Source organism: Medicago sativa, chromosome 5 (assembly GCF_051527215.1).
Source record: "Medicago sativa cultivar Bolivia chromosome 5, Bolivia_mono, whole genome shotgun sequence".
Classification (NCBI taxonomy): domain Eukaryota; kingdom Viridiplantae; phylum Streptophyta; class Magnoliopsida; order Fabales; family Fabaceae; genus Medicago; species Medicago sativa.
In genome coordinates, this window is record NC_140753.1 from 68,343,918 (window position 1) to 68,359,947 (window position 16,030).

The 16,030-nt window shown below is 32.2% G+C and overlaps 1 pseudogene across 1 annotated transcript; it reads left to right on the forward strand.

Annotated features, from left to right (window-relative positions):
• Nucleotides 1-11,348: 11,348 nt before the first annotated feature.
• Nucleotides 11,349-14,797, forward strand: LOC146924351 (small ribosomal subunit protein uS19m pseudogene; annotated as a pseudogene). Its single transcript, XR_015010103.1, has 2 exons — nucleotides 11,349-11,487; nucleotides 14,188-14,797. The product of XR_015010103.1 is annotated as a small ribosomal subunit protein uS19m pseudogene (transcript).
• Nucleotides 14,798-16,030: the final 1,233 nt, after the last annotated feature.

The following is a 16,030-nucleotide window of genomic DNA, read 5'->3' on the forward strand; positions in this document are numbered from 1 at the left end:
CTATGAACCGTTCATGTAATTGGTCATTCCCATCCAATTGAAAAGCATAGCCATTAATTACATGTTACAACAATAGAAAATCCACAACTTGTCCCGTGAACTTAGCTCAATTGGTAGGACAATGCATTATTATATGCAGGGGCCGGGGTTCGAACCCCGGACACCCCACTTATTCACCTTATAAGGTGAATTCTAGCCACTAGGCTACCTGACCAAAAAAAAAAAAGAAAATCCACAACTTTATTGTACATACAAATTATTCTGATTTGAAAAAGAAATAACATAAACAAAGCCCTATAAACTTAGCTACAAAGGGATCTTCCCCACCAGTCCTACTTTACTGAATGTTGTTTTTGTCACTTTGCCTGTAACATCCCAAATTCACACAAAGCAAAACCCAAAGCCCTAATTCTCATGTCTTATGTAATAATAATATCCTCTTTTAATTAATTGTGGTCTGCATTGCAGTGTAAGGTCAATCTCAGATGGGGTATCTTATTTAATGTCACACATGACATAGTAACTAATAAAGTGCTAATACATTTTTTTTAATAGAAATTAACTTACAAAGACACATGACCAAAAATGGAAACTATAACATAAAAAGTAAGTCAAGGTAAAAAGTATAGGTTTGAACTGTAAGAAAATAAATTTTTTTTTTTTACAAAAATATATACACTGAAGAAGTAAATAAAATTATAAAAGTAGTGTATTGTTTGGTGCTTGGGACCATGAGCAAATCAAATATTTACCATGGCTGTAACACTGAAACACTGACCAATTTTGGATTTGTGGACAGTGTATGGTGGGGTGAGGGCAATTGCAATTTATACTTCCCAAATTGAGTGCTGTAACTGACAACCTTTTAATGTCTGATTCCATATCCTCGTGAAGTGATCATCATGAAATTTTAACGTCATGCTAGGTCAACCCTAATATATTTTTGCTATGAACTTGAATTTATGCTCTTTTTCTTTTTTTAAAAAAAAATTGAGTGTTTTTTCTTTTGTGAATAATCTTCACTTTTTAACCTTAATCATTTTCTGATTAGTTTCAAATTTTATATAAATATGAACAGAAAACTTCTTGTCAATAGGACATTGGTGCTTTTTCTATTGTTGATAATTTTTTTTTGTCTAAACAACAAATTATTTTGGTGGGTATGCATTGCTACTACCAAAAGATGAACATTAATGAGTTCAATCACTTGCCGACCTAAAGATTTCAATGAGTAGCTTAAAGAAATTTCTTTTAGATGCAATGTTTCACTAGATTGTGTTTTTTTAGATGATAGTATGCAATGTACAATAACATGCATGATTGATTATATGCAATATATGCTACATTATTTAAGATGAACAAAAAGAGAGAAGATTAAAATTGAAAAACTTATTAAATTGAGACAAAAAAAAAAAATAGAAAGTGGAGAAAGTAGTTAGTATACACATGACATGAACATGAGCATAAGAATGGCACATTGCAATAGTCCAAACCAAAAGCAAAAAAGCCATAAAACAATAGGTTAAAATATCAGACCCGTATTATATGGCAGAACATGCAGGACCAGTAGAACAGAATATATATGCTTATTAAGACTTTTCATTATTTACTTGCAACCAGAGAATTAGTCCTTATTAAGGCTTCTTGTAAACCATTAAAAAAAAGTTGCAATATGCATGCAAAAATTACTCTCATTTTCTTATATAAATTTTACTCTCCATTTTTTCCAATTAGAATGATTTTGAAAGTTTCCTCTGTCACTATATTTTTACTGAAAACAGAAGTACTTGCTGTTGTTACCAAGAAATTTTTACGGATACCGTAATGGCAATATATATATATATATATATTTTTGCCATTCAAAAAAAAAAAAAACTTTGTTTCCCTTTTGTTTTTTAAGTTGTGACCTACTTTTCACAATTTCATGAGTTGTGTGTGGACTCGTAGATACATTGGTCTTTGCATTTAATTCCCTTTGCAAATTGTGCATACTAGAAGCAATTGGTGTTCATTGATTTTGAATGCTATGCTATATTTAATGTTGTCATTTCAGTTTTCCTTGTATTTTCATTTTGTTTAGTTTATAAAAAATATTAATGAGTGAAATAGATTCACTATTCATTTTCAAATTATAAAAATGACCTGAAGCATACTTTAGAACATAACTTTCTAGTGTGTTCTTTAGAAGAAAAAAAAAACTTTCGTACATATATTAGAAAGTCGCATCAACACTTCTAATGAAAGATGTGTCTGATCTGTCTCGTGTTCGACATCAACACGACACAAATACTTATGATTATATTTAATTATATTATTTTCTCAAAATATTATAGATGTCGACGTGTCAATATCATGTTCAGTGTCTATGTGTGTGGAGTTCAATCTCTCCAAGGTTTTGTATTGCAATTCTGTTCACTTTATTTTGCCCTGTTGTGTGTACAATTCAACCAATAATTTGAATCATGTTGTATTAGAATTACATAATGGAATCTGTACTGGGAGGTTATGTTGGTAAGGAAAATAATTTGTTCTTTTTATTAAAATAAGTAAATGACTTATATTTTTCGTGTGTGTAAGTAATTTAAATTTGTGCTCGTGACCAACTAAGAATTATTCAATAATGGGGGGTTTACCTACAATTTACTATGGGGCTCTTACCCCCACTATGAAAACTTCCGGATCATCATTGTTGACGGTCTCGTTTTAATTAAGGGTTTCTCAATTTTAAAGGGGATCAATTGTTTCTTCACTTCCTTCCTTCATGGCTCAAACTCACAGCTCTTTAGGTGCTGGTGAAACGTCTTACCAACTAATTTGCACTTCGTTATCAAATCATTTGCATAATCACATTAAATTCACTAAACTAGTATCCAAAATTATCAAATCACCTTAATAACAATTATACCTATATATAAAGGGATACGTGATGTTGGTGTCATAATTTTCTTTCAATTACACCCTTTTATTTAAGCCTTTTTTTTTTTGGTTACATTTAAGCTATTGAAATAATAATTTTGTATTTTTTTTATAATATTATTAAAAAAATTAATTAAAAAAATTAGTTAAATATCATCATGATAGAAACAATTCCACTACAATATAAACAATATAAGTCAAATCTTTATTTGATTGTGCAATATTCAAGTATAAAATATATTCAAATACAATTTCACCTTTTTTTCCTGGAGATATAATGTGGTATATCTCCGTTCACCACAACGAAGAGATAATGTGGTTTATGTACAAATAGTGAAAAGAGATAAATGATATTAGTTGTGTTGAAATGGTTATTTTTATTTTTTATTTGAACATGGGGTTGTAGAACTTTATGTATAACTAACCGTTGGTTCATGCTAAGGATTTTTGTCAAATAGTATTGACTTGGATATTGCAAGTATTTTTTTTTAGCATGAATGAGCTTTTAAAATATGAAATTTTTAGTTTAGAAATTGTTTGGATAAAGACCGGTGAAAACTTCACTCATCCATTATGTCCTGGAAGTTTGTGAGTCATTACCAACATTTAAGTATGTTATCATGAGTTAGTGTTAGCCTGTTCGCCGGTCATGACTCAAAGGTGGGTCGTGACAAAGTTGGTATTCCTTTTGATCACTTTGGATATAAATTTTCAAAATCTACTAGTGTTCGATGTGAACGTTTAGTGTTCAAATCTACGGTATTTCTTTCATGTTTTCGTATGAATTTTATATTTGATGCTTGAAAATTGATATGTAAATAGACCAAAAGGACAAAAATGACATAAGAAAATAAAATGATGAAACTATTATATTAAATTAAGTTAAAGGACGACCAATTGTCCTCATAAATTTAATTCAATTGATAAGGACGTTGCATAATATATATATACAAGAGTCGGATTTTGAATCCTAAACATCTTTAAGCTCACATATACGTCTTTAAATTTTGTCACCGACACTCGTTCACGTTTTAGATGTGTTTATTTGTGTACGAAAAATAGTAGTGAACATTGTTAGACTTGTCTTGGACATGCACAATGAGACTGAGTGGACTTCTTCTCTTAATGAGACCTTTCTTACGTGTTTCCAACACACACAAAAATAATTCATTAAAACAGGCATGTTATATTAATATAATATAGTATATATTCATAGTAATCTTTGTTTTCTTTCAAAAAAAATCTGCTCAATATCACCAAGATAAAACAAATGCGAAATGCATGAGAAGGTACATTTGGATCACTAGATGTGTGGCGTGTTCAATAGGAAAATAGGAAAATGATACCTATCATATTGTAAAAGACGTGATTCATCTTTTCTATCTTGCGTGGGATAAGAAATTACTTATTTTTAGTCTAAGTTTTCTTTATTAGAATCATTATGATGACTATGATTAGTTGTTCAAGTCGGACGTCATGACCAGAGTTTGAACTCTGATCTCTCCATTTATGTAACACCCACGACGTTTCGATATCCCGCCAGTTGGATACGAAAGGTTCCCGCCAGTTGGAACGGGCACTATCCGTAAGGATGACCCCACGTTAATAAGAAGAACGAAATCACATCGGAATGAGAGGGATCCAGAGGCCGTGTAGGTATGGGACTACATGGTTGAAGGAAGGCTTATAAGAATTGTTAGGTACTACCCATATCAACAAGATGCATCTTCTTTTCGGTAGCTCATTCCATAAGAACTCCACAGTTAAGCGTGCTTGACTTGGAGAAATTTTGGGATGGGTGACCTACCGGGAATTTTCCCGGTAAGCGTGCGAGTGAGGACAAAACACGCTGAAAAGACTCGTGTTGGTTTGTGGGGTTAGTCGGCAATCCTAAAAGCAGTCTGGGACGTTACAAAATGGTATCAGAGTAGACCTCTCCCAGTACGGTGTGGTTCGGGGACGAACCAGGCGGAAGCTGGTGGGCATGTAACACCCACGACGTGGCTTTCGATATCCCGCCAGTTGGATACGAAAGGTTCCCGCCAGTTGGAACGGGCACTATCCGTAAGGATGACCCCACGTTAATAAGAGGAACCAAATCACATCGGAATGAGAGGGATCCAGAGGCCGTGTAGGTATGAGACTACATGGTTGAAGAAAGGCTTATAAGAATTGTTAGGTACTACCCATATCAACAAGATGCATCTTCTTTTCGGTAGCTCATTCCATAAGAACTCCACAGTTAAGCGTGCTTGACTTGGAGAAATTTTGGGATGGGTGACCTACCGGGAATTTTCCCGGTAAGCGTGCGAGTGAGGACAAAACACGCTGAAAAGACTCGTGCTGGTTTGTGGGGTTAGTCGGCAATCCTAAAAGCAGTCTGGGACGTTACAATTTATGTGTGTAAGTTTCAATGATTATTTTCATCTAACTAAAAAAAAATCATTATGTTTAACGAATTTATTTTTCCACACTTCAGACTTCTTGCGTGCCCTCTGTTTTGACTAAAATACCTCGTTTAGATTTTAAAATCTGAAAGATTTTTTGATTATGAATCCAGAAATGGGTAGCTATCCATTTTGAACATCTAATCAGGCAATGACAGCCCATTTATTTTGCAAATATCGCAGTTCAGATTATATAATACAAATCGTGTTTTTCCGCCTTCGGATTATATAATCCAAAACTTGTGTGTGTGTGTGTGTGTGTGTGTGTGTGTGTGTGTGTGTGTGTGTGTGTGTGTGTGTGTGTTCTCAAAACCTGATAGGAACTCACCACCTTTCTCACCTTCCATTCTATACACCTCCAAAAACACCACATTTTTGGCGAAAACGTGATTTCAAAGCACAATTCAAGCATCAAAGAAGTTCATACACAAGATTTTCCATTTGAATACAAAGATAATGTTTGACTATAAAACATTCCTTACTCGATTTATATACGTTTTCCTTTGATTCATAGCGGAGGGCGTGCGAGAAGCCGATAGAGTGGAAAAAGCAATTCTCTTATGATTAAAATAGGATTGGTATAAAAGGCCCAAGTCCATAAGGCAAGGGCTTTGGCCCTATATCTTTTTTTTTTAGAATTGTTCTTATCCCATCTGTTTTTGTTCATTCCCGTCGAGAAATACACTTGCGTGTGTTAACTCGCGCTGAGAATACACTTGCGTGAGTTAACTCACACTCAGCTATTTTGATGGGAATGAGCAAAAATAGATGGAAGAAGAGCAGTACTCATTTTTTATATGTTAAGACTATATTTTTTTTACTTTGATCTAGTATCTCTCTTTTTGGTCAAAGAAAGTGTGTATCTCGAAACAAAATTAGTTTCCACTCTCTCTATTTTATTCATCAATATTATAATTTAAAAATATATATATATATATATATATATATATATATATATATAAGAATTAGGTTTAAATATGCATTCAACGAGAAAATTGACATTATTGATGGCCATAAGCCGTGTGAAATGCTTAAAAGTTTCAATAACGATGCTTTTCTGGTGGCCTTATGAGGGTCCCTTAACCCTCAAGTATTGAGATGAAAAACAAAACTCTCAATTATTGACTCATCATATGGGTCACTCTCACTAATTTAGTCCATAAACTATATTAGTAGTCCCTAGACTATTTTTGATCCTATCAAGATAGTCCTTGAATTATCATTCTCTCTTTTATTTTAAAAGGAAATGACGAACTAACTTGACGGATTAATAATATTTTAGAAACTATTACTACATTTTAATAGTTTATTAACTAAATTGGTAAGAAAATTATAATTTAGGTACCAAATTGATGGTTTATTCAAAATATAAAATATAGAGGAGACTTTATCTTATGTTTCTTCTTTGTGTGTCTTTCCATTTCCTGTTGACACTTTATCTTCTCTTCAACAAAGTTGTGCACCGCGACACACTTTGAAGTGGTGAAAATGTACATGTTCGTTTTTCATCTTCCATTATATTTTACTGAAAATATATTTTTAAATACCAATGCTCATCATTCGTATTTAAACATGTTTGATTGTCCTCGTGAGTTTAGCTCAGTTGGTTGAGACAATGCATAAAGAAATATACAAAGGTCCGGGGTTCAAACCCCGGTCACTACCAAAAAAAACATGTTTGATTGATATGGTGGTCACTCTTTCGTTGAAGATTTTTGTAAAAAAAAATTAAGGTGTTTAGTGCTTTAATCTAGTTTGATCACTGTATACCAAAACGTCTCCTACTTTTGTGAAGACAATAACGAGATCTCTAGTGTTGTTTACTAACGAAATCTCTTTTTTTTAGAGGTATTTGTGAGAAGAAGAATAACATTTTTGCACAATGCACTAGTATGGCTAAGACGCATAATTGTCATCTCTTTATAATGAACACATCTTCGCCATCTATGATATAGAGTTTTTCATCCATGATATTTAATAAAAGTGTTTTTTTCTTCCAGAAAGATGATTTTAAAAGACATTTTATAGAGTCACGAAGAGGGCCATATAGTGTCAATGACAATTTTGATTTGTGTTTGACATATATTGACTAAAGGATAAATATGGAAAACATTTAAAAATATTGAACGACCAAATTGAAATATTCATACCGTTGCTACCTCCTTCGCTAAACATAAAATTCTATGGACTAAATCACAAGAATTAGATTTATTTAGAATTTATATTGTTTTTTCTAAGAGAGAAAATAAAACTCTTAATAGTTTTTTTTTTAAAAAAAAAGCTAAATTAGTTTGAAAAGGAGCACACTCTCATGTCTGAAGCGAATACCATTAGGCCAACTCAAATGGGTTCCTTTAATAATTTGTTATCGACATTATACTCGATCCAATTGTTAAATTAGAAGTTCTCATTTAGTAGATCAACACCACAATTTTTTTAGAAAAAAATTCGACAATTGTAGTTATGCAATTAGACAGACCATTGAAATTCAATAGTTTTTTTTTAAAGTTTGTCGTACGTTCAATTGAAGTTATAAGATAAAGAATCAAACAGTTTTAAAATTCTATAAACATTTGTATAATTGATCTTCTCAATGAGAACTTTTAATTCAACTGTCGGATTGGAGAAATATAATGTTGATAATGAATTATTAAACGGAGTAACTATATGCAAAGTTACTCATGGGTTCGATGTATCCCTCCTCACTAAAAAAGTTCATACTACCAAATCGGTGGATCACTAAAAAAAAATGTAAGCCAACTAGAATTTATTTTTGAAGCCATCTCTCCAATTTAATTTTGGGTTAAATGTGTTTTTGGTCTCCATAACTATTTCAACTATTGGTTTTAATCCCTCTAAAAATTTTCTTTGATTTTTAATCACTAAAAGTTTTCAATCGCCACTTTTGCTCTCTGCTTTAAAGTCAAATCATGTGTTCCCTTCAATTTTTTGCAGGAATATTTAGAATATTATAAAAAAATTAATTTTTTTGTTGACAAACCATAAATTAAATATTAATTTTTACGTGCTAAAAACTTAAAAATTTATATTTAATTATGTTTCGTTAAAAAATTTATTTTTTTGGAAGAGATTATTACAATATTCTAAATATAATTGTGAAAAAAACTTCAAAATTTCAAATGATACACATGCATTGATTTATTAATGTGCTGGTCTTTTAGCATATATGGGCCATACTTCCCCTTCTTTTGATTGTTTATTTTGGATTTTGTTCCTTCTAACTTAAGTGTAGGTTATGAATTACTTCATTTTTTTACCTCAATTCATTATATACTTAGGAGGGACAAATGATTAATTAACGGGATCTATTTTAATAAATGAATCCCACTAGTAAGTCTAACTAACAGCAAACTTAGATCATCCACAAGAGAGCATCCTAAATTGGGTGCTTAAATTGAATTCATATGACCACATCACTCATTTTACCGTAATACTTAATAAGCATCAATTTTTCCCAACCTAGCACCTTAAAAAAATTATTAAATAGGTCCCACAAATAATTTTATATCATTACATTTCAACAAAAATGTATTTATTTCATTAAGATTTATTAAATGGCACCCATGAAAAATGAAGAAAGAGAGAGAGGGTTGCTTCCATAGCCACCCTTCTTCATAGCCACCCATGTATTATATACTCCAGAATGGGGGTGCCTATTTAATGTGGTGCTAAATAGGTGAAACACCCACCATTATGGATGGTCTTAGAATCGTAAGTTACTTTGTAGATTTTTCTTTGTTTCTTATAAAAAAAGAGGAAGTTGTTTACCCTACAGGGAAATGTTAACGAGTGTTTCCGGGGCACTCTTTAAGACCTTTAAAATGTAAATTTTTTTGAAAATTTATGTAATCAATACATTGTAAATGGAAACATTTGACTTTTTTATGAAATAATTTCTCTTTTTGGAATGTTTAAAGAGTGTCTCGAAGACAATCGTTAACAAGAATCTACTTTAAATAAGCAAAAATAAAAAACAGTGGTTATATATCTATCTATAAATTAAAAAAGTAAACAATAATGGCTAGAAGAAAAAAATTAACTGACCAAACATTGTATATGTTGGTTATTGGCGAAAGCATATCACAGCCTCCACAGTAGCACATCAGGCAAATTCAAAGTTTATGAATTCCGGGTTCGATTCCCGGCTGTGGAATTGTTTTTGCAATCTTTTGTATTTTTTTTTTAAACCAACTCTTCTGTTTTTTTTGGTGCAATACACTTTTTTTTTTTTGACAAAAGGGTAAAATATCACTTCTTTTTGGGCAATGAAATTGTTAGACTGCTTAATATTTCCTACCCCTTTCTTAGATTTGCTTGAAGATATACAATTATCTTAATTTTATATATTATAATATTTTGCCATTCAAAAAAATAAAAATATATTATAATATTTTCAATATATAAAAGTTTAGATGAATTGGATTATGGGACTCATTAAGCATTAGGGTAAACTCAAGGAACATTGACATGTATATTTACAAATCATCCACTAAAATGATGGTCACGGGGACAACGGAAGATGAACCTATGTATATGTAGAATATGAGCTAATTCTTTACATATATATTTACAAATCATCCACTAAAATGATAGTCACGGGACAACGGAAGATGAACCCACATATATGGAGAATATGCGTTAATTCCTTACATAGTAAACCAACATTGATATTTTTCTATATTATTTATAACAATAGTAAACCAACATTGATATATTGTACCCAAAAAAAAAAAGATGATATATATCAATTTAGGTTGGCGTTTATTCGTTTTGTTTTTACACTCAATTTAAACTATTTTATTTACTACTTTATCTTTTTTATAATACTATTTAACTTATTAATTAAAAAAATAGTCAAATCCCATCAAAACATGAACCCCCACTATAATATGAACACCATTAAAGCTTATTTTCATCTTATATGTCAATTTTTTTTATCATAATATATGTTAAAATTGATATCTCTTTATATATGTAAACAATGTGTGCTAAGCGATATAAAATATTTAGATGAGTTGGATTATGAGACTCATTAGGTGTTAGGACAAACTTCAAGACAAATTGACAAATGTACTTCTACAAAGAAAGCAGTCACAACGGCAGTGAAAGATGAACCTATGTCTACGTAGAATGTCGGTTAATTACTTACAAAGTAAACCAATACTGACATTTTTTCTATATTATTTAGAATAATACGTAAAGAATATACATCAACTTGGATTGACTTTTATTTGTTTGCTTTTTACCCTTCATTTGAACTATTTTATTTACTACTTTATCTTTTTTATAACATTATTAAATTATTAATAAAAAATAGTCAAATTCTATTACAATACGAACCCCACTATAATAGAAACAATATTGAAGCTTATTTTAATCTTATTTTTCAAAAATATTTTATCATAGTATATGGACAAATAATATCTCTATATACACAATTAAGCACTAAAACAAAACAACGATGTGTTCGTCTTTCCGCTAGCAATAATATAAAATGTGTTGTGTAATTAATTAGGAATGTTCAAAGTTTATACGTATATTTTTGAAATTATTTATGATATTTTGACACGCCACCATTTTTTTTAACCGACATACCACCATATTGATCCTCACAAGGGTAACTCTTTGTCACATTGATCATTGAATATATTAAAATTAAAAACACATCAAACAAATATTTCTTTTTTTTTTTTACAAAGAAATATTTCTTTTATTACCCTTAAAAAATTATTTTATTAGTCATTTTTTGTCCTCATATCGATTTTTTTTTAAGTAGTCTAGTGTCTAGAAATTTACATTTTCAAGATGAATAAGTGAAGTGTTCGAGGTTAAAACCCTTGTTACATGTATTATGCAATATCTCTGCCAATTTAGGATTTTTTTTTTCTTCCGGAATTGTTGCAATGTGAGGAACAATATTTCTATTCGAATTATTTAATATTAATAGCTTTTATAATTTGTACTATCATTGATATTGAATTTAATTGTTGAATATATTATTAAATTACTTGATCCTCTTAAAACAATGAAACTCATAAAGGTTTGGTCCTCTCCATAATCTTGGTCTCGCCGTTCTCCTTATCACTCGCGCAGGCCCACAAAGGTAAGCGATTTCTTCACATCACTGCTTCCTCAATTAGATAGATTCACGCCCTTTCTATTGTTGTGATTTTTTTTACCATTGTTTTTATTACCATATGTTTCTGTTTTAGTGCACTTATGTTTATGTTCTGCATATACGTATTTACTTGATTTGGTTTTTTAAAATCAGTGTTAGGCTTTAACATTGGGTTTGGCTTCATTGTATTAATTAACTAGTAGGTTTTGGGAATGATAGTATATATAATTTGATCCCGAGTGGACCTAGGTCAGCTGCCTGCCTGAGAGACTGTTAAGTTGTTAGAGACATAGGAGTGATGTACCTGCAAACACTTCGACGATTGAGCAAGTGATGGGTGTGAGTGTGAGGCTTTAGGGTGTAGAGAATGTGTATTTGGACTTGAGTCTTGAGTTAGCTTATAAAGAGAGGAATTTGGGTTTTATAAGGTAGAAATCCTAATTGGAACGATGTCCTTGGAGCCAGAAGTTGAAATATCATGCTATGATTGTGTCCTCGGACCTACTTGGTTGCACCTATAGGGTGTCCCCATGACATGATCTGTAGTGGGTTGCTTTCTGGTTGGAAACCCATTGCCTAAGTGGGTTGGGCTTGGTCCAGTCCGGAACTATGATATGATGGGATTTTTTGAAGGTCCCCTGCACATATTTCGTACATGTTAGCGTATTTGGTGAAAGAAACATGCATGTTAAACAATGGACAAAACAATTTCAAAAACTTTCATTATAGTAGTCCTTATCTCCTTGACCAAAAGGAGAGGACCGGTTTAAACAGTGTCATTCATGTCACTTGTTCTTTCAATAAAAAATAGCTTCTTTAGGGCAATGGTTTGCAAACCCTCTTGCTTGTTTCGGGCTTGCTGCATTTGAAGTGTGATTCTGCAGAAGTGTACGTAGGTCTAAATGGAGTGACTTAGAATCTTTTTCGATTATAGCAGCGTTTGTGATAGGTGTTCTTGCTGAGAGTGGAATTTGGGTTTCCTCTGTGTTGTTGGCTGTGGGTCCGTGGGTTCGGTGAGGTACAGTTTTAGTTTTTGTGTGCTTTATTGACGGTCTTAGTGGCATGTTTTTTTTTTTGCGGTAATGTAGATCAAGAAAGAAGTATATTTAATTGACAATGCAAGTGTACATTCTGCAATTGCTTTAGCACAAAAGGATGCAGGGATGCTATTCGTCATAAGCTCTATCATAAGGTTGTAGCCTCGGGGTGCTAGTTAGTATTAGTGTTGGTTGTTTTCTGTCTCATACTTCCTTTTTCCCTTTGTTTCTGTTGGGGTGGTGCTGCATTACGCAGCTAGTGAAGTATATTGGTGAATGCTTTTGCTTATAAGTAGAGGTTGTGTTGGAGGAAAAGGGCTTGCAGTGTTACACTGTTATGGTCGAAGCATGGGGTGGCATTCTATCTTGTAAATCAATTAGGTTATTCGGATCTTTGAATGGTTGGTATCACTTGTTCCTTCCAGATTTTAACCTTGCTGGATTCATTTGCTCTTTATTAATCTAAGAAAAGAGACTGGGTTTAAACAATTTCATTTCATGTTACTATTTTTTGCATTGTGGTTGGTGAGAAGAGTAGAACTGTTACATATATAAGATATTATTGCCTGCCAATATCATATTCCTTTTTGCTGGCTTATCAATTAATCTAAATAGCTATCTTTAAATCATGTTTTGTATCAAATTTAAAAATATATTCTCGTGTATACATAATTGAATATGTATTTACTTGATTTGGTGTTAATGTATCATACTTCAACATGTTAATGTATCATACTTCAACATGTAAAAAGTATATTTATTGGATGCATATGTGTATTATTTTATATATTTAAGAAATTATCATTTCAATTTGTATTTCTATTGCATTTCAAATATCGGTTAATACCCAGTTTAGAAAGATTGTTGTATTTAAATTAAGTATGTACTCACCACCCAATTGAATAATTTCAACTTGACGTAGTGCAATTGTTTTTAGTGATTTACATTTATGTGCGTGCTAGGTATTTGTGAATTGGAAGGCTATCAGGGTGGGTTGAACGAAAGGGGAATATATGTACTTGAGTTATTAGCTGATTGTCTCGTAATCAATAGCCTGCCTTTAGCATTTAGTTATGAATTATAGTTAGATTGTTAAAGTATTTTGCTTTTAAAATATACTTCAAGTTGCATAGTTTTCTTTTCCGACATTACTTCAAGTTGTATAGTTTCAGCACGATTTGCTGCATAATGCGATTCCAGCACAATTTGCGGCCACGATAGCCGTCCCTGCAAAAGGCAACGCCGCAGCAGAGCACAGCTCCACTCAACACCATGATTCGGCAACTGCGCGCTAAATCGCCGCGATTCACATCATAGTTTTGCCTGTTGTAAGGGATGTTTTAGTCTATATTTTGAATCAAAATTAGCATGAATGTTCATATGGTTTCAGAGATGGTGTTCATACCTGTAGCTGCCAATTTGTGTTTGACTCTTTCAAGATGCAAGGATTATAATTTTGTACTGTTGTTTTGGTATGAGTGAAGTGTTTCTGTGTGTGTGTGTTTTAGTTATGCCACTAAGTAGTAATTCATAAATGAAATGCTGCAATCTCCTTGTCCCATATGCTCCATATAGTAACCTCATTTTGGTTTGATTTTCCGAAGTTTAGTTTTACAACTTTTAATTTGATTGAATTGTGTTTGAATAGGAAGAATGAGGCCTACAGATATGCTTAGGGTTCTGAACAAGCAGTTTATTGGAATCGCCGGTGACACTGTAAATGCTGTTGCTAAGAAGCTGACATCATCACCTCCTCTTGTGTCGCGCAAACCGGCTTTTATAGATGCATTCCTGTACAAGATGAAAACGAATCCAGAACTTCTGAAGAACAAATCCATTTGGTCACGGAGATCTACTATCTTGCCGGAATTTGTTGATTCCCATGTCAAGATTTACAACGGGAAAACCTTCATTCGTTGTAAGATCACCGAGGGAAAAGTGGGTCATAAGTTTGGTGAGTTCGCTCTCACCAGGAAACGCAAATCCAAAGACCAACCTAATGCCAAAGTCAAACAACTCAAGAAAAAGAAGTGATTTTTTTTAGGAAGTTGATTTTCTGAATAGTTTATATTCTGAAAAAGAAGTTTACTTATTTACATCAATGTGGATTAAGAGTATGACTTCTTTCCATCTGATTTATTTAACTTTGAGTATTGACAACAAGGATTGTTGATCTCTTCTTGATGTTGATTTCTTTTTTGTGTATTTACATCAATGTGGATGAATCAGTTGGGTTTATTAACTATTTGATCTCTTCATTTTTGTTGTTCTAGTTTAACTCATGGACTGATTTATCGATTTATGGTTATGAGGATGTGAATTTTGACTGGAACAAATTTTTTGATCAAAATGAAAATTATAGTTAATTGGATATTTCAATAAAAAACTTTATGGTGCACTAGCTCACTTTTTGAATGTCCGCGTGAGCTTAGCTCAGTTGATAAGGACAATGCATAATTAACATATGCAAGGTTCAGGGTTCGGACCCCGGACACAAAAAAAAAAAAACTCACTTTTTGAATAATTGACATATGCACCATATAACATTGTGGATATTTCAGTCGTCTTTCTTTCTCAAATAGAGACTATAAAAGCTTAAGAAATGTTATATTGAAAACAATGAGAATGATACAAGTGAACAAGTTAGTTATAAATAAATCCGTATAACTACCTATATTTCAGTAGTCTCTCACAAGCTTGAAGGTGTTCACAACACTTCTAGCTTGGGACGAACAATACAAAAAAATAATCAAGGTAAAAAAAGAAAACAATCTTTAAATTGGTAGCAATTGAGGTGCATAGCAACTAGAAGTCTTTGACCAACTTTTGAACCCCTTAAAGCTTCTTCGAGCATCTCCACAATATTCACTCCAAAAGAATTAAGATACTCCAATCCCAGGAGTAACCAACCAAATGGTCAAATAAGCAACAAAAGTTGAACCATCAAGAAGAAATCACAACTCAAGGTTTTACCACTTGAAGGAAACAACAATCCAATGCTTAACCGCCATAGGGCAAAATCTAACATCAACATAGCCAATTAAGGCACAAAGCTTTAACCATCGAGCAAACATGTTTAGCCACCATAGGATAGAAACTCGTATGAAGTGAACAAGTTGGTTATAAATAAATCCACCTTCTACCTTATATACTAGCTAGCTAAAATCGGTATGATTACCTATATTTCAACATTACTAGCTCTAGATAAAATTTTACAATTAAAGTTTAAATTATGGCTTGAATGATGACATCAAGCTGTACTAAGTACTAAGAAAACCCTAATTATCCTAAGCTTATCACATCTATCTCTACAACCAAAAAAAAAAAAAATCGTATCCAAACATAGCTCAAGTGGACGACAAAAAAATTCACTGGTTTCTAACTCAATTGAACTTGAAAATTAAGACGATTACTCAATAAACCATTTGGATTGTTCACATGCCCCTTAACCGATTAGAACATAGCTTCCAATCAAATTTTTCAAAAAATGT